Source organism: Plectropomus leopardus, chromosome 10 (genome assembly GCF_008729295.1).
Source record: "Plectropomus leopardus isolate mb chromosome 10, YSFRI_Pleo_2.0, whole genome shotgun sequence".
In the NCBI taxonomy this organism is placed as follows: domain Eukaryota; kingdom Metazoa; phylum Chordata; class Actinopteri; order Perciformes; family Serranidae; genus Plectropomus; species Plectropomus leopardus.
The window spans coordinates 29,188,478-29,208,660 of NC_056472.1; positions in this window are offsets into that span (position 1 = coordinate 29,188,478).

Sequence of the window (20,183 nt, forward strand, 5' to 3'; positions counted from 1 at the left end):
CACATCTCAAACTACAAAAAGGCAGCCAAACATCTAGTGTGGTGTCTGAGTTGGTTTCACCTCATTTTGGCTGAATGAAATTTTCATTGACCAAAGTTACTTAAAATTCATATTTCATATGAGGAAATATCTGATCACAGAATAAGTTCAGACTAAGACTTGTGCTCCAGAGCAGATTAACTTCAAAGGATATTCTGTGTGATATCCTTTTTCTAAAACCTGATGTAACACCTGTTACAGCTGTCATCTACCTCTATATTTTTCCCGATCCCTGCAACCTGCGATGAGGTACCAAACCGCAGACAGTAATGACATCAGTAATATAATGTAATGTCACCAGGCTTATGACATTCTCACCTAAAATGGTGAAGTCTCAACACTACATTAAAACCTGCCTCTAAACAGACATGACTTACTGTCTGTCATGATTGTTATCAATAACAGAGCACCTGCTTCTGTACACACAAGAACTGACACACACAAACACACTAACCTTCATCCCGGGGTCACTGTCACATTCTTTTGACAGAGACAGATTGCTTGTTACACAGGTGTTCTTCCCTTCCCCTGCCTGCCCCCACACACACACACACACACACACACACACACACCATCACAACACACATGCCATCACATACGTAACTGTCCTTTTGCCCTCCTAGCTACATATGAGCATTTAACATTGCAGCACACAATGTCAGGTATAATTATAATATTCATAAAAGGTGACTAACAGTTCTGCAGTTCACTTCAAAACAGCAACAGATTTATGTCTGTTACTCTAAATCCAAACAGGCAGAAAAAAAGTATCAAACATTCATAGAAACTTTTCATACCACATCTCTTTTGTCCATCTGTTTGTTCATTATGTTCAAAATTGGAATACAGATGAATAGCTTCCATGTCATACTATCACCCTTACTAAAGCTTAAAAGTTAATTCTTAAGTGTTTAATACTTAAATTAATGACAACAACAGTCAACAAGACTGTTTTACACTGGGTATGCATGTTGGTCTATAGGTTAATTTTGCTACTTTTCAGTTTTTCAGTAGTACTAGCACCACACTGTACCCCAGTCATTTTGCTTTATGAGAATGCAGCGGTTGGTTAGCAATTAATAGGTGGTGGACTACCGATAGGAAAATTGACTGAAGCTGACCAAAGCTGACCAAAGCTGACATCCCTGATGCAAATAATAGATTTTCAGAGCAAAATCACTTTAAAAGTGTCTAAAGACAGGTACTTACAATTATGATTGTATTTTGAATTGTTCTTGAAACTTTCATGCCAATAAAGCCCTTTGAATCTACAGGAGGTGATTTGGTTTTAATAACCCTTTAATTTTGGTGCAATTATTTTTATTAATTTTGATGCAGTTAGCAAAATGCTAATGCTCAGTTCATATATTGATACATTTCCCCTCAATATTCCAACAATCCCAAAACTTTCCCTTAGCCAGGGTCCTCTCTGCTCCAGCCCCACCCGCTTGAACAGTTAATTAGCAAAGAAGACATCTCCAACCAAGACATCACGCTCCAGAGGCGCCCCTTGGTGTGAAGAATCAAGGTGTTAAAACAGGGAACTGATTTATTAAGTTCTAATTGTTGGTGTGGATGTCTCTCCGTCAGACAGGGGCTGAGGTTACTGACAGACTCCGCTGAGTGCTAACTTTTGTCAGCTGGCAGATTCATGGCCAACTGGAAACCTCCCGCTGGGGAAAGAATATTTTTGAAAAGTCGCAAAGTTGTTGCCACCACTCGAAAATTGCCCCTTGTCTCCTAGAGGGGTTAGTGTTTGTTTTTTTCACCTCCAGAAAGCAGATGATTAATGACCGGCATGGTGCAATAGAGAAGGGAGAGAGGTAGCATGAAGAGGGAGAAATAGGAGAAAGAGACAGGACAGACAGAGAAAGAGTAGGGGGGTTGTGGGCCTAAAATATCCTGACGTGGGGGGTCGGCGAGCGCAGCAACAGGGGTCGCCGTGCTCTCCTACGTTCACAGACCAGCACGCGTAACGCATGACTTGCTGTAGATAGCAGGAGATTGCAGAGGCTCAAAAAAGTGCAGCTTGTCTGGCTGGGCTATTTGTGGAGCAGAAATTCAGCTATGGACACATACTGTCATCCGATGATGGATCAGTGGGAGAGGAGCAGATCAGAGAGGGGAGGGGGGAGGACGGGGCATCTTGTTGCAACACAGAGGTTTTGAGGAAAACAAACGTCAGCAGCCAGACCATGTGCCCGGACATCAAGCCGTGGACAATCCCAAACCTCTGCTGGTGTCTGATCACAGCTCCAGTTTGTTTTCTTTGGTTTGAATCATAGATGGAAGGCTTATGTTGTATATTTGGTTCCACAAGCAGCTTGTTATAGTTAATTGTCATCTTGCCAGGTTACAGATTGAGTACAAATCTGACTCCAGATCTGTAACTTTATCTACATGTGATGGCCTCAGCACACTTTCCATCACTTAATATCTCTAGTCTCCATCCCATGTTAGCGTTTCAAACGGCACTGTGCCATTTTTTGACCTCAAGAAGCATCTATTAAAGCAATACTTCACCACCCAGATAACTGTTTGTATGTCACTTACTCATCCCATGTTGAGTTGAACTCTGGAAAAAAAGTGTAATTTAAAAAAAAAAAAATCTTGATGAACTGAAGTCATAGGGGTCCACACAAAACTTTTAAACTTTTTAACAAAACATCTGTTCAAATTCCTTGACAACTTGTGCAGTATAATTCAAGTCTCCGTTATTCAGTCATATGATCAGAGCTTCCCAAACTCACACACTGATGAGTTGTGCATCTGCAGGGTTTATGTGGAAGTGAATCATGTTTGGAGTAAACTGTACAAAGTTGCTAAAGTATATCTGGACCTGTCTCCTCTCCCCCACCCTCCTTGTCTTCCCATCAGCAGTTGAACAGCTCGACTGGGTTTGGAATAGCACCCGTGACCCTCGGGGCAAAAGTCTGCAGGTCACGGCCCCCCCTGAGCTGTGCCCTCTGTGATTTATATATCTGCACTGAATTTACAGCTTGTGAAATACTCTCCGATAACAAAAGGACGAGAGAGGGAACGGAGAAGTAGGGCGGTGCAAGCTGGAGGAACAATAGGTCTGTCCACTGGGACACAGACTAGTGTGTGAATATATATATATATTCACTGAGAAGGTATTTTTTTTTAGTTTGTACATGTGTACAATTATATGAATTCCTGACTACATACGCAAAATGTGTGAGTGCATGCCTGTGAAGGGGTGTGTAAGTGCATGTACATTTGTTTAATATGTAGATATGTCTGTAGGCTGTACGTACATGTTTTAATGTGTGCATTCATGTGAATGACATGTGTCTGCACTGTAAGTGTATATCTGAGTGTGTGCATGCATTCTCCAGTCAGCAGAGCACCTGGTGCGGAGGAGAGCTTATAAATTCCCACGATAAGGAGAGGGGAAGTGTCACATAACTGAGTGTCATTTTTTTAAGATGTGAGGAAATGCCGCCCAGCTTGATCTCCTTTTGAAATACAGATACTCTGAAGATAGCGATCAGTTTCCCATGCTGCATAAACTTTTATCGATGTAGCAGAAAAGTTTAAATCCTTACTGACTTGTTTCCCTACCAAACTGAGTAAGTATAGCTGCATCTGGAGCAGCTACAGTCACTTCAGTCTCCGATCAGCCCCCTTTTCCCCTTGGCCCGAATGCAGAACTCCTAAAGAAAATGCCAAGTTGTCTATGAAGTCTTACATTAAGAGAGAGGCAGTTAAAGTTAGGATAACTGTAATGCAAAGGGATAAACCTCGTTACTTATGAGGTCAGTCACGTCCTCATGTGTAATGAATTATATATGGATTATTGCAACATTTGGTTTAGTCGCTTCACTATAACATTGTGTTGTAGCAGGGTTCAGTTAACCGACATGTTGGTGGGTATGTCTTGTAATAGTGGGGGGCGCTTCTGTGTGATGTACGCCACAAATGGATTGTGTCTGCAGCTTTACATGTCTCTACCAAAGTTATAATTCCTCCTAAAAAAAAAAAACCCACCAAACTTTGGAATACCATAAACTTAAGTTGTCAGCAATGTATTAGCAAACAATTGCCAAATCACATATTCGGCAGACACAGGCCCCTCACACAGAGATTGCGCGATTGGGGCCACTTCTTTGTCACTTCTTTATGCCTCCTTTGCATTTTTTTAACAGAACCAAACGACAGCAGTATCATTTCGCTCCAGTGTGTGATTTTAGACAACATGCCCGCATCGCGGAGCACAAAAACGGGCATGACGTTAAATACAAGAGTTGGCCTCTTGTGTGACATATAACACATACGTTGGTAGCGCTTTCTACTAACATATATGGCCGCTGTTCTTCTTCTTTGTGTTAGCCCCTAACTGCTCCTTGCTGCTTTTTAAATTACCTGCAGTGGGTTGCGTGCATAACACGTCATCAAAATGTCATACCTCTCCTGCCCATGATCTCATCCTGCCGGCTCTCCTGTTTAGACAGACATCGTTGTACCTTATACAGAGCGGCTGGGCGGCGAGGCAGCACATTCTTCCCACCTTAAACAGCCAATGTGTAAAAGGGGCAACATTAGCTTTTATTTGGAGGTCTGTTTCTGTCCATATCCCCTGTGCCACTAAGTGTTGGCACAGACCAAAATTAATACTTTAATACCAAGTTTGCTCTCACAAGACACAGTATACTAAAACAACACTTGAAACTGAAACAATACGATACTCGATATGTACCAGATCAGAAACATATTACACAAGGGTTTAAGGGTTGAGACCAACAGAGTGTACGAAACACATCCACAATAAAATTTCAGCTATTTCAGTTTAATGTCAGAAAATATCAGGGCACATTGCTAGTATATGGTGACATTTATCAGGTCAAATACTGACATATGTAAAAAAAAAATGTTCCAATATATTATTCTATGTAGAGTTTTGGGGGTTTTTTTTGCCAGACATCATGTCCATTATGGGCAAATATGTTTGCTAGATTTACAATGGGAGTGTGCCTTTTTTACTGGCTGTTCTTTCCGGCAAAACAGAACCACTGCAGCTAGCCAGTAGTAGCCCTGTGGCATTTAGCTATTTAAATGTTGATGCACCTCTACTTGTACATTGTAATGCTTGCAAAATAACAAAGATAAACCCAAAATCTAACATGATCATTTGACATATTGTTAGGCAAAGTGAAACTGTGTCGTGTCTGCTCCCAGCCTTGACTTTGTATTGTGAAACCAACAATTTCACAGTTATTTCCCAAATGCTGCTTCCTAAAATAACCTCCCACCCTCCCCTGGGTGATCTTCCTGGGTGCCCCCTGTAAAACTGCCTCCCTGCATAGCTGCACTGCCACACGGCCCTCCTGGTATTGATGACACTCTCCTATTAAAAGAGATGTTCCACACATAATCTCCTCATTAATTGGTTGTCAGGCCAGATATTTTGTCATTTCATTCCCTGGTAAACTGAGACATTGCTCTACGTTTAATCTCTATATCAGTCTGATCATCAGAAGAGGTTTCTATGTAAATGATAGGTTTAGATAATCTCTGTTAATTGGGAAACTCGGGGTGATGGGTGGGGGGAGTTGGGTGGATGAGATGAGATTTGGGGCCTTGCTCATTACAGGATAAGTCATCATAATGTGGAGCACATTTGCATGAACATGTAGTGCAGTATACCAGGGACACTGCCCATATCAGACAATGCTGCACCTTAAGACTTGCGTCTAATGCCCTTATGTTGCATGCTGAAGAGTTAAGAGCGTAGAGGTTGAGGTGTTGGTGGAGCACGTCTGCCTTTCATGCAGAAGACAAGTTTAAATCAAGTCAATATAACTAAATTTTAAGTCAACTTAACAATTGAATAAAAAGTAGAAATAAATTAGGACTTACGGTTATATTAACTTACATTTTACAAGGCAATCCATTTCCTGGATTTTTGAAAAGTAAGCTCAAGTTGTCATATTTTTAAGTGTGCGTGTACTGTGCAGGTATAAAAGACAATGAAGCTCCGTTCAGTCAGTGTAATTCAACTGAAGGCCAAAACTGTAAAATATCAAAGCAAATATCACAATAGAGACACTACGGTACATATACACCAGTTCAGCTGCTGGTATGGAGGCGATGGTCGATGGTGATGTTTACCAGAACCAGGCTACATGCAGATTTTACTCTTTAACTTCGAGTGCATTTGTTTTTCTAATTTTCTCACTGAAAGCAAGAAATGTGTTTTTAATTAGTACAGAAATTTTTGAAGAATGCTGAGAATAGTACTTTCTATACAGTGTGCAGATACAAAGTCATATCGTGGTTAAACTAAATTGACCTCAACCAACTACGTAAATCTTTGAATGGGTAAAACTGATACTCTATTGATACTTTTAATGTTTAAATTATATTAAACTCTTTTGGTATTTTAAGTACTTTAATGATTTGACCTTTCAAAGGTCCAAACAAATGCTGAATGGGAAATGAGTGAGGATTATTGGTAGCTCAAAGCTGTTGTCTTCTCTGCAGACAAGAGGAGATAGACGCAAGACACTGGGCTTAGCCGTCCTGCTCGGTGAAGGGTGAAGGTTTTGGATTTATTTCAGACAGTGAAGTTTGTGCTCCAGCGGCAGTGGGCCGTGGAGGAGATCACGTTCTCGGGAGGTCTGATGTTCACTTTGTTTCAGTGGTAGTTTACTTTGACAACGCCAGTGTTACAGAATACATCAGATATTTCACAAGAATAGATATTTATTGCTGAAGCTCAATATTTGTACGGCACCTTCAGACCTTCCCCTTACTCTTGACAAATGGAACAGTAAGAGTTGGTGTACAAGTAGTTGTGGCAGCGCCCACTTCTCTTCTTAATGAACTTGCTCAAGATTTTTTTCTTTTTGGCTGCAGCTCAGACTCAGTGGTAGCTCTCTCCTCCTCTTCATCTTCCTCTTGATTTGAATTGATTTGTTTAGCACATTTTTAAAAAACGGCAATTTTACAACATTTTAACGAAAAACGAGTCATGCAAGGGAAACCCAGAAATCCCTCAGGGCGTTTGACAAGTGGGGTTCCCTATGAGACCACCAATCAGCACATACAATCTCCAGACATTGATCAAAAACAGTTACAAAATTCTCTTCTCTCTCTTTCCTAGGATGACAGGTCGTAGTCACCCTGGTTGCACAAGTGCACAAATGTTGCCTTTCACATAAGGTTCCAGCTTGCTTCTGGCAAAGTTTCGACCGCAGCCGGAGCTCTGTGCAGAGACTCTGCTGCTGCACAAGACAGACACTCTCAGTTGATAATTATAGCATCTGCCGTCAGAATAAGTTTTTTTTTTTTTTTATGAACGTGGGCACTATTGAGCAAAAAATAACTCAATGTAACTCAATTTCTATAAAAAAAAATCAAAAGGCTGTGGGGGCAGTGGACAGGTAATGTAATCCATGTATGCCCGAACACTGTGAGACACCTATAACATCAACTACAGCGGCAACTCTCCCTGGCCTTTACTTTTGGTGAATGTGTACTGTTTCTCATGTAACTCACCCAGCTCATGTCTACAAACCTAACAGTCCAAGTTATTTAATTTTAATTCATATCATGAACCCTCACAAGCTATAAAACACCTCTTTCAGACACCTACTGACTTATAATCATAGGGGAAGTTTGCGGCAGCTGCTCAGGGAGACCTGCTGCTTGTTTAGAAAACCGTGTTGACGTGGTAAATCAAAGGAAAAAAGTATAAGCAAAGTCATTTTACTATCTGAGCAATGAGAAAAAACTTCACCAATAAAAAAACGATTATAAATGGTTTCATTAAAGTGTCATTATACCATGCGTTCCCAACAAAGCAGCACGCAGCAGCTCGATGTGGCATGGGTGCTGTAGCATGGTGCATGTTGGTGTGGATGGGAAATCGATCCTTTGTGGTGAAAGTAAGAGGTAAACAAACAAACTGTTTTGCCGAATGTCAACGTCTCCCCGCTGGGCGTTTCTCGGTGGGGGTCAAAGGGATAGGAGGGAAAACAGGAGTGGAAATGTCATAAATCAGAAGGATTTTAGAATCTGATGACAAACCTAATTCCTGTCTGAAAAGAGCCGAGCCGCCCCCCCCCCCGACTGTCATCGAAGCTGGCCTATAAACATCGCAGCTGTCATCCAAGCTCGCCCGGACCGCGAAGGACATGCCATCGTGCCTCTCACATGCTCTTTCCGTGGGCCAATTCTGGACTGGAGTGGCCGGCGAATTCCACTTTGCATTTTGTCACATTGGGCTGCAGTGGGGGCTGGACCAGGACCCCGACTGTAAACCACAACCACCACCACCTCCACCCACCACCCCATCTCATGTCTGACCATCTGTTGAAGGGCATTTATTCCTGCAAAATCACTTTATCCATCTACCACTCCAAAAACAGGTTGTGAAGCCTTAAGAAAGGGAAATGTGGATAAGGGGGAGAACCATTGAAGAAGCAGAGAGTGGCGAGTGGGTGAGGGAGGGGTGTCGGGGGTCGGCACACTGTGCTAAACGTTGTCACTGCGAAAGGTGAGTAGAGGAGTTTAGAGACCATTTTCCACTCAACAAACGCTCCGCCTGCCCGCCTGCCCGCCTGCAGACACACACACACACACACACACACACACACACACACACACACACACACACACACACACACACACAGCGTGCCTGCTCTGTAACCATACAACTAAAACTGGCAACTCACTCACTAGAGATAAAATATATATATATATATATATATATATATATATATATAGAGAGAGAGAGAGAGAGAGAGAGAGAGAGAATTACACTGGGACATCCAGGCATCTGAGGAGCATGTCTCACTGTTCCAAAACTGTTGCATTAACTTTAACCTAAAGCAAGATGAGACCCTTTACAGCTCTATACCACAGGGACATGCACAATGTATTGCCACTTGTGACGCCTTCCTGAGTCCTGCTGATATATACACAAATAAAAACTTAAAACAAAGTGAATTTCTGCTGATTTTGTGCCAGTGGTTGTTGCTAAGACTTAAAGTAACAACCTAGGCATAGACAGAACAAAGCCCATACATATCTCAACAGATATACATAATGCACTCATCATATGATCATTTAAGAATTAACACCTATTTCAGAACTATTTTGAGGCATATTAGAAGCTGTTGGCTAATAATTTTAATACTTTACATTCATAAACTAGGTTGCAGCTGTTTCCAGAAAATAACTTCTATGATGAGCCAAATATTCAGTTGAGTACCTGCCCAGAACACAAGCTGAGTGAATATTGGATAAATATGACTCCAATGGGACGATAAAATTGCTCTCTATTTGTTTCAGTGTATAGACAACTGTTTACAACATGTTAGCAACAACAAATTGGCTTTCCTAATGTTGGAAATCTCCAGATTGCCAGATGTTTGTAAATTATTTCACCATCCAAATTAATTGGGCTGTCAGAAACTCCAGCCTGTAGTGTATTTGCATTCAGTTCACTTCTCCTTCTGCTTGTAAGCACCTTCTGTGTCTGAAGTGTGTTTAAGAGTGTATTGAACGGTGTATCAGCGTGATGCTGAGCTGCGCAGATGATATGAGATAGTATAGACTTCCGGTACTCAAAAAAAACACTGACTTTGAGATGAGGGAACCGGAGGTGCTGAAATGCTAATTAATTTCCAGGTTTTAGGACTTATTCCTGGGGTTCTCTATGTTCTCGTCATCTCAGTACAAGATCATATCATATATATATATATATATATATATATATATATATATATATAATATATATATATATATATATATTGCTGTCGGATCTTGCAAGAAATTGCTACTCCAGAGTCAGAAAGTACGGAAGGAATATTTACTTTAGTGATTATGAGGTAAAATAATCGGTCACAATCTGTGCTCACTTCTTCCATGAGAGTGAATAGAGTCAGGACCTGCTGCTAGTCTCCTAAAGGGGTAGGGCAGTGGCAAAACCCACAGGTCACAGATACAGGAAATGACTTAAGTCAGTTGTCTCCTTTTAGGATGTCTCTGATATCAGTTATAGTGGCTTTAACCATCACACTAAATCACTGCACAGTGATTGGCTAGGACTGCTGTGCTGTGATTCAGATCCAACCCATGTTCTTCACCCTTAATTTCAGCTCCTCTCCTCAGGCAGACGATACAGAGTCCCCCTAAGTAGACACAACTGGTTCAAAAACTCCTTTGTCCCACTGTCCATTAAAACCTTCAACACCACCTAGACTGAGTATGTATGGTTGTATTTCTTTCTTGCTGTTTAGCAAAGTATAGTTTGATATATGTGCATTATTTCATGATGGGTGTGTGCAATTGATGAATGAATGTATTTGCTGTTTTTAACTGTTGTATTTTTACTGTGTGTGTATTGTTGTTTTTATTGTTTTTTATACTGCAGACACTGAAGTCCAAGTGATATTTTCCACTGGGACAATACAATCTATCTAATCTAATCTGATAGGCTAGTACTTGTTACTCGACAGGGTTAGGGGACAAAGACGCCATGGTTAAGGTTAGTACCAGCCAAGTGGAGTGGGACTTCACAAAACTAGGGGAAAATAATAGCACATGCAAAATGATTATTACAATAAAACTGCTGGTACATTACCAAAAGTACTTGCTATAATTGCTTCTTTAGAAAACTCTTAAACTAACTGACTGAACTAACAACAAACATGAAAACAAGATACCTCACAGAACTAGATTATGATTTAAACACAGCTTCTATAGCAGTGGAATAGTACTCCACAGGTGTCCTGATTGGACATTCAGTTACATTATAATAACAATACACCTCTAAGTGCAATATTATTATAAATAACAATTGTTGAGTCTCAGAGGATTTGTTTTTGTTTTGATAATTAGGCTTTACTGTAACAGAGTGTCTTCCCGACACAAGTGGTTTAAATTCCTGCCTAACTGCTGCCCTGGGTTTCCCCCTCTTGGTTGGTTTAGACGTAAATGGCCGCAACACATCATAAATAAGAAGAAGAATGTCACAGGGCCTGTTTCCTGTGTAATTAAATCAATGTGTTGTACTGTATGTGATGCTGCGTGTGTGCTCACAATATGTATGATGACACACAAACACTGTCTTTGTCTGTCTATACTGTACTTCACACACACACACACACACACACACACACTTGAACGTGTCTTATTAGTGACCATAAAACAGTTTCCGTATCTCTTAATAAAGACCGCTGGAGGTTCACGTCAAACTGCTGGATTTATTGACCCCCATTAGCAATTCCAGGAAGAGCATCTGCGGTTGGTTGTAGCTGGTTTTCAGATGGAAAAAAATAGATTTTTTTTAAAGAGAGATTAAAATAAATATCATACTTGAATATAGTTACTTTTAAAATTGTTGTAGGGTTTTTCCAATAAGTACTGACTTTGCTTGACTCAGCACATCTTTAACTGATGACACACTTGTGCTTGTGAACCAACGTAAAGTTTTTCTGTCCACCCCACTAGTGTCCTCTTGGTCAAGACAGTGCTTCACCACTTTCTTCTCAAAGTAATGAAAATAGAAAATTGCAGTTTGCATTTGCATCTGGTTGAGATTCATATTCATTTTTAAGCACTTGGAGATCTGATCATCACTAAAGGGTATGTCCCGTAAGAGAGTAGGGGTTGATCTCTATTTGTCTTTCAGGGCCCATATCAGTTATTAGTACTTAATGAGACTGATAATCAATATTTGGAACCAATTTGCATTTACAGTAAAAATGGAATTTGGAATATAATAAAATCCAACACCAAACTTTGTTCAATTGTCTAGCAAATGTTTCATCAAATCTGAAGCATTCAATGTCACATACAGCAAGTTCCCAGCACCTTCTTCTATAAAGTCAGGTGAAAATTTAAATAAAAAATGAATAGATAAAAATAGCTCCCTGAGGTTTTACAGAGTAAAGGTTTTTCCCAGGCTGACACTTTCTTTACCTTTTTTAATTACTTAATTATATAATCATTAAAATGAAACGCAGATACTGATTATCGGCAAAATGCCAAATATCGGCTCCAATAATCAACCAGGCCAAGAGCTTGTTATCATGCCTTTTCAAGCTTCAGAATTGTATATATCATCTGAATTTAGCAATAAGAGAGAATTTGACCAATAATTTAAATACTGACATAAATCCACATTTATCTAGAAATTAGCTGTTGCAACATCTGGCTGATTTTGACAAAGCATGGCAAAAATGTTATCCCGTGAGAGCAGCTTGACACAAACCAAACACTTACCTCTGTTTGTTAAATCTAATTAAACTGTCAAAGTTTGTCAGGGGTTGATATGTCTGGCAATCTGCCCTTTGACCTTAAAGCGGCCCCACAAAACACTTTTTAAATCTCATTTCGCCAAAGAAGAAACTAATCTATCAACACCTTTCTACTCTGTGTAGCCTAAACAGTTATTATATCAATCACTGCTGCTGAAACTAATTGAGATAACAGCAGTGCGGGAGAGAAAAATTAAAGTACAGAGCTGATAGAGAGAGGCTGAGCTGTGGGGCAAGTCCTGCTCTCCGGCTTCCTCCACCACAGGCTCCATTGTCATTTTCAGGAAGGTGATCACAGTAATGGTGTTGTAATTGGCTTTAAGTGGATTAAGTGCCAGGCAGGGCAGAGCAGCTCTGGCTAGAGATGTGCGACCTGCTGCCCGAGCTGAGTGTGAGGTCTCAATCTGGATAACAGACATGGCTGCATGCCGCAGTATCCAAGCAGTATTTTTAACTATATAAAACATATTGCTCCAGTCCTTGCCTCTTATTGGCTGAGTCACATTTAAAGACTTTTTAAAATATCCAACAAGCACACACCTGTGACCACAAAACTGTTAATTTATGCATACCAGTGCTGTGTCACATGGTAACCACTTTGTTTAGCTACTGTTTTGGAACTTACTGAGTACAAGGACATTTTTCAGAAATGAGAGTTAATAATTTTCTGACAAACAGTGTTTTTAATGCGGCTATGGGGCTTTTATGAATGCTAAATCACAAGAAGTAGGGTTCATTCTTGTTGGATATAATATGTATTTTAAACACATAGAGATTTAAAAATGGTAAATGCAAGTTATCAAAACAGAAACACTACAAAAATTACATTTTTTTTGGCTGACTATTTATGTTTGATGTGTCGTCAATAATATCTAAACAATTAAATCTGGCCTCAGTAGCAAATAATGAATTCTAATGCTAAAATGCATATTTGCTGTTGATGCTAGACCTAATTTTTAAGAAATTACAATAAATTACACATATAACTGTATGCAGTCCAAACGTCACAGAGCCATCCTCAATTAAAATCTCCTTTCCACTGGGTCTTTACTCATGGTAGTAAATTTAACTTGGCATTCCTTTATGGAGCAGGTGTGAGGGATTAAGCTGTGAGGGGGTGGAGGGGGGTAGGGGTTCATAAACTGTACATGTGCCATCTGAACTTGAACTCTTTCACATACAGATTGATTCACACACACTGTTTGTGTGAGTAGCACAAGAGGCTGCACATACATTACATTACACACTGTACATTCAGAAATTCAAAGACTTCAAGGAAATTCAAAACTGCTCAGCACAGTGACACCTGCTATCATTTGTGAGAAAACAAGTGCTGCTGGTGAAGACCTGCTGCCTGTTGAAACATTTACAGTTTCCCTTTAAAGTTCAGCAAAAGGGAAGCTGCAGGTGGGTGCTGGGCATGCGCCTGTCTGAGCATCCATATTTTTGACACCAGCAAATCTGGGATCAGAACTGTGTGTGTCTTAATAATGGAGGCTTTAGCTTTTTGTGTTTTCATCGTTGTGACATATTGGTGGTTAACTTTAGTATTTGAACAAAAGATTAAATAATTAGTTGTATGCATGCACTACATTATTGTCCATGATCTCTTATCCCCTCCAAAAACAACTGTTCCAGGAAGATATATGTAGCATGATTTAAAACGGTCAAAAGAAGAAACTTTTGGAGCAATGGCAGTTAAAATTGTAACTAGGGGTAAGAGTCTAAGTTTAACTCACTATGCGATACTGTCATAATACGCTGCCCACGACAACAATGGTATCACAATACAGCGATTATGCGATACTTGATGAGTTGCATGACAATCATCTAAAATACATCACTATGTCTGTGGAGCTGAATAACAAAATATACTCCTTAAAAAACAACAAAACAGGATGGTTTTCATGGGACATCGCAACATTTCCAGTGGCAATTGTGCCACCAAAAGCAGGTGCTTTTGAGTGAAACACTGGCAGCTTCTCCAGCTGTGATGGTAGCACCAAAACTGGTATTTTAAGTACATCCATCTTTGCTCAACGATAACAAAGTGTTTTTTGTCTGTAAACATTACCACATGAGCTGAAGTTGTAACTGGGGTAGGGAATCAAAGCACATTATAACACTACCACAATATGTTGCTCACAATAACAAATTGTCTGGTCTTTATCAATTTTTTTTGTCCGATTTAGTGGTAAAAGCTGAAGTGGCCCAGTCTTTTGACCTGATGATGCCTCCCTGATTATTTTCCCTTGCACACATATGGATTTCTATTATTTAGGCAAAATGAGTTGAAGCAAAAAAGTGTCCTTAATAATGTTGACCCAAAACAAACCAATAAAACACCCACAAACAATGCACTTTGAACAAATATGTGAGGTCACACAACTTCTCTCGTTACTAAACACTGAATCCACAAAGCGCACACATCTACAGCTATGTCTCCAGCTGTGCATTTCAGGGACTTAAAAGAAGGTTTTGCACAGTTCAAGCATTTGGTCAGTGTGTGTTTTTGAAACAGATTTCGGGAGCTCGCTGATCATGCGTAGTTACTACTAATTCCAGGGGGGAGAAGAGAGAGGATCCCGGCTTCCTGTTTTCCCCTCTCAGTGCACGTCGCAATGCGATCCCAGCCAAGCTGCCAGGCAGCACAATGAGCGCGGGTGTGATTCAGCTTTCAACAGGCCTGTTACCGGGGATTACCCCGGTGTTGTTTAATAGCGTTATCCGGACTACAATAGAATGTTGTTTTATCAGAGTAATCAGTCACACACTTTGCTCGATGACGGCTTCAGAAATGTCACCATGAAATTTCTGCGAATCTGTCCCTGGCGTCTGCCCAGCCAGTGCAGGTGAGGTCCATGAGAGAGTGCAGCTGCCACTCTCAAACTTGCATTCAGACACGCACCAGTGGGCATGTATGGCCCCCATAGATAGATTGATGGTGGCGGGGGGGAACCAGGGGCTGCATGGCTGTCCTGAAATCAGGCCAGTTTTAACACAGCAGACACGCTCTCAAGCCCACAGTCATAGTAACATTTTATGTGACAAGCATTATAAAGGTGATTGATAGAACGCATGTGTGTTGGGCTGAATATTTTCCAGAATATTTAGCCAGGGGTATTAGGTCTGCATTTTCTAATCTGCCTGGTTGTTCGCATCTTCCCTACTTCGACCGTTAAACAAACTTCCAGTGAAAATAATGAGCGTAGCTAATGAAAAACTCTGAATGCCCTCTCAGAAGGCCTGACAAGGATAAGGGAGGCACACACACACACACACACACACACTTATAAGCATTGTTGTTTTTACGGGATGGCCTTTTATGTTCGGCGTTGACCTCTAGCTTGTTCTGCTTTGTACTCGTTCATTCAGGGCAGACCTAGGCCACAGTGCCAATAGTGCTTGCAAATGGTTCAAAGCTTTGATGTAAAATGCCTGCAGAAGCAGCGAGTGGGGCTCAATGGAGACAGTTTTAGCCGTCAATCACACAATAGCTTCCTCAGTTGACTTTCAAATACTGTCATCCCTGTCTAAACTTTCTGACATTTCTTTTATTTTTAACTGTATTTATTGTTTTAACAAATAAAATTAAATGTTACATTACAATCAACTTCACAAATATCTACACCCATACACGCACACATATGTACAGCAGCACAGTAAAACAGCACAAAACAATAAAAGTTAGTGAGAAAAAGAGGGAGAGAAATGCCCCGGTACACTTTCATATATAGTATGCATCGGGTCACAATAACATTACATCATCTTTCTTTTCCACTGTCCCTACTGGTACACAATTATTTGTCTATTTCCATCGGTTTTCACATGCCAAGAGCATATTCAATAAAGATTTTACCAGTGTAAAATGTGATAGTTCAACGCATGTAGCAACATTCAATATTGGTAGTCATGGATATTTCTCAGCTCCAGCCTCAATCAGCAGGTAGTTACACTAATTTTTACTCCTTTTCCTGTGCAATGCAATGAAGAGTTGCCACAAATTTCATCCTAATCCATCCAAGCACAAATACTGGTTCAAATTAATTTTCAATAAGATTGAAAGAGAGACTAAATACCAAACAGCTATAAAAAGAGGTAAGCACCATTATACTTTCATTGGCCTGTATGCCACTTTCTGCTGTTTACCAATCCAGTTTTACTGCTGTGTTCTTGATGCTGAACATAACACACAGGTAAAATAATAAAGAAAGGCATACTGGCAATTTTTCAGTTTGTCCCATGTTTAAAATCACACAACTGCACACTAATTTTGATGGAAAAAGGTCATAACATGGCACCCCCCCCCACCCCTCTTACCACAACATGAGGTTACAATGACCATCAATTCAGCATTTAAGCCATCAAGTGTCAGTATTCAGTCATGTAACCTAAAGGGCATGCTAACTCTGTAAATCCAGTTGGTTTTGTTTCACCTTCAATTTTAATTTCAATAACACCTCTTTAGTTAACTAGCATGTATTACAGACCAGAAAAGATGTTTAGTTTTCTTGTTTTTCTAGAGAAGAGTCATGACACACAGAGCCTTTAAAATTACATTTGTAAAAGCTTTGGTGAACTGGATGTACTAAAGGATGATATTCTGTTGCACTGGAAATAAAACAAGAAAACCATGCATGGATGAAAACAAAATGTCAAAGTATGTCATGCAAATAGAAGATGTCACATTAAAAAAGTGGAAAGAAATCCATCTTTTACCGCCACAAGCAGACAGTCAGATATGAATATGTGCGGGAAGAAAACCAGCCGCCATTCCTATAATTTTCATTTTTTCCTACTCGAGGCCTGCATGGGGACACCTGTTTCACTGTGTCTGTACCCACAACTCTATACAACCTTCCCCATCATCCCACCACAGCCACTTATCCAACCACCATCTGTGTGCTGCTCCACCCAAAACAAAATTCTCCATTCCCAGCCATCACACACTCCTCCTCCTCCTGATGTTGGACTTGAGTACCAACATCAGGCCTCTTGATAAGCTACATCAAATTAAGACACACTTAAAACTTGAATATACGTACATAAGTAAATTGTTATATGTTCCATAACAATATAAATTAGATATATAAATATAAACAATATAAAAGTTATATATAAACTGTTATATGTCATAACTGTTGTTTATGTTTTGGCTAAATCTCCAATGTCTAAATCCACTCCAGGGGACAGGGACAACAGATGTAAATTAGCTGTCCTGCTAACTCCAGCATTTTTATTTTATACTGATGTTCATTAATATGCTATGTCCCTTTTAAATAACCATTTAATTAAATTAATGAGATATGGTGGACGATAACAATTTAGTTACAATAACTGTTGTCTTGTCATTCATGGAGAGCAGAATGTTTATATGTGTGAAAATGTATTTGTGTGTCTAGTTTTGGGTGGAGGTGCTTAATTAGTCATAGCATGTGCTCTATATTTTATCCTAGAAAAACAGTTGAATATTATGAATGTGTTTTTACTATCATTCACCTTTTACTGCCATAGTAAAAAGTGGGGGAATGTTGTCTTCTGAGGTCAATTTGATTACACCAGAGGTATAAGCTATGAGCTGAAGACTGTCTTTATATCTCACTGTTATTAAACTGTACAGACAACAACTGCAGACACAACACTATGCAGCTACGCACGTTACAGATATCACTTTCACTTTTTTCAGTCAGAAGCCACACAGAGACATTTTCAAAAGCGTCACAGATCACAAAAAACGACAGGATAGGCTCAAAGCATGAAAACCATCACTATGTGCTATGAAATTGTTATAACTCATGGCCAGCACAGAACAACAAGTTTATACCATCATTATCAACAAATATTACTGCCACACCAGGTCAAACTGAACCAAATGTCCACTTAAATCCATCATTGAAAAGAAAACATTGAGCATGAGCTGGCACACACATTAACAATTACATAATAGACAATATCATGGTCCTTAATCTGCAGCTAAAAGTCGATTTAGAGAAATATGTAACTCACCGGGATCAGAGTAACGACGGTCAACCTCAGTTATCCACTGTAGCTAACGGCCAACAGATCCAGGTAGCCGGTTCTTTTCGGGTGTCTTTAGCCGATGTGTAGCACGAAAATCTCCATTTTCAGGCAGCCGAAGTGAAAATCAATGTCCAAAGATTGAAACCAGCTTGAATAATTCCGGAAAACGCACCGTGCTATCACCAAAACAACACAACTGACAGTAACGTTAATCCCTTGTTTGTTTCAAAATGGCGGTTTGCCCAGTGAAGTTCGAGCTCGGCGGACGGTTTACCGTCACTTACTCCAACATGCTGCTTCATTTTCCGGCATTAAAGTCAATGTCCACACTCGCGTTTAAACGGAGCAACAAATTAATCAGTAACGGCGCAAAAATATCGGGGTTTTTTTCCCACTCTTGGCTAATGTGTATTTTAGCTAGCTAGCGAACTCATCCGAACCGATCCGAACACATCCGAACCTAACCGCCCAGTGACGTGGCAGCCAAACGTCTCGCTCACGTGAGCCCCGAGCAGCCAATCAAAAGACGAGGTCAACCGGGGTCTTTTTTTTTTTTTTTTTTTTTTTTTTTAGCAGGAAATTACTAAATTATTTTATACTTAAAATGGTTGGGTCTTGTTACAAAAAAAAGAAATTTGAAAAATATGGGCATCTGTTCCCTCTAGCTTTTAATTTCTAAAATTCTTCTTTTTACACTGTAGAATGCTGCAAATCTTTTAAAATGTTTTATCTTAAATTATTTTATGGTTCATGATTTTATCTAATGATTTTAAGCTCTTAATTTTCGTTTTAAATTGTTTTTAAATGTCCTTTTATGCTGATTTGCCTTGACCTAACCCTAACCCTTTTGTATGAAAGGTGCTAAATGAATAACATTTATTATTCTTATTTTTTTATTATTATTTATTATTATTATTAAAGTTAATTGTGTGCTCCAGTAGTTTATTGTTGTTCAGATATATTTCAGCATAACTACACTTAGCTTAACTTTACTATAACCATGCACAGCCATCTCACACTCCACCACTGTAGTTCTCACACTCTAAAATCAACCCTCCACAGGGGTTTCAATATCCGGGTCACTTGCCCGGTCAGTCACACTATCCGCTGGATCTCCAAGGACCTGACTGCAAACCTCCACGCAGCACCGGACCTCTCTCATTTAGACACGGGGGCTTCCCAGTGGGGCGTCTTTGTACTCAGCAGGCATGGCACCATGGGAGCGCCTGGGCGGGGGGTTTTATCAGAACCACCTGCCTGTGCTGGTCGACCATATCTCAGACATCTCTTTTCCCTCCTGAGGAAGAAGAAAAATCATTTAGGCTGTTTCCTGTTGACCTGCATGCCATCGCTAAGGCCCTTTTTTTCTGAGGGTGTGAGAATATGTGTTTTATTTTTTGTGTGTGGCTGACGGAGCATCAAACATGATGGAAAGTGCAGGCATTTCAGCTCCTCCTCTGTTCTTAATTCTGTTTTGGTTTGGCGTTGGTTAAACTTCGGATTAAGGTTAGTCTAAAGTTTGAGTTGAGGTTCAAGATTAAATCAAAGGTTGTCTTTAATAGAGGACTCAGACTGAGGTTTGACATTTATGCAAGTAGAATTATGGTTAAGTGTAAGGTCACGGTTGTGACTTGAAAATCCCTCTTTTTTGCTTCTGCCAAACACACCGCTGGTGCCATCATTACAAACATGTCATGAAAACTATTTTAAAATTTTAGTCAAAATATTAAAATTTCTAAATCAATACATCAATATTTTTGTCTCATCTTTGGAAAATGTGCAAAACATGGCACAGAAATTCATTTATTTACATTTTTCAACCTCCTTGTGATC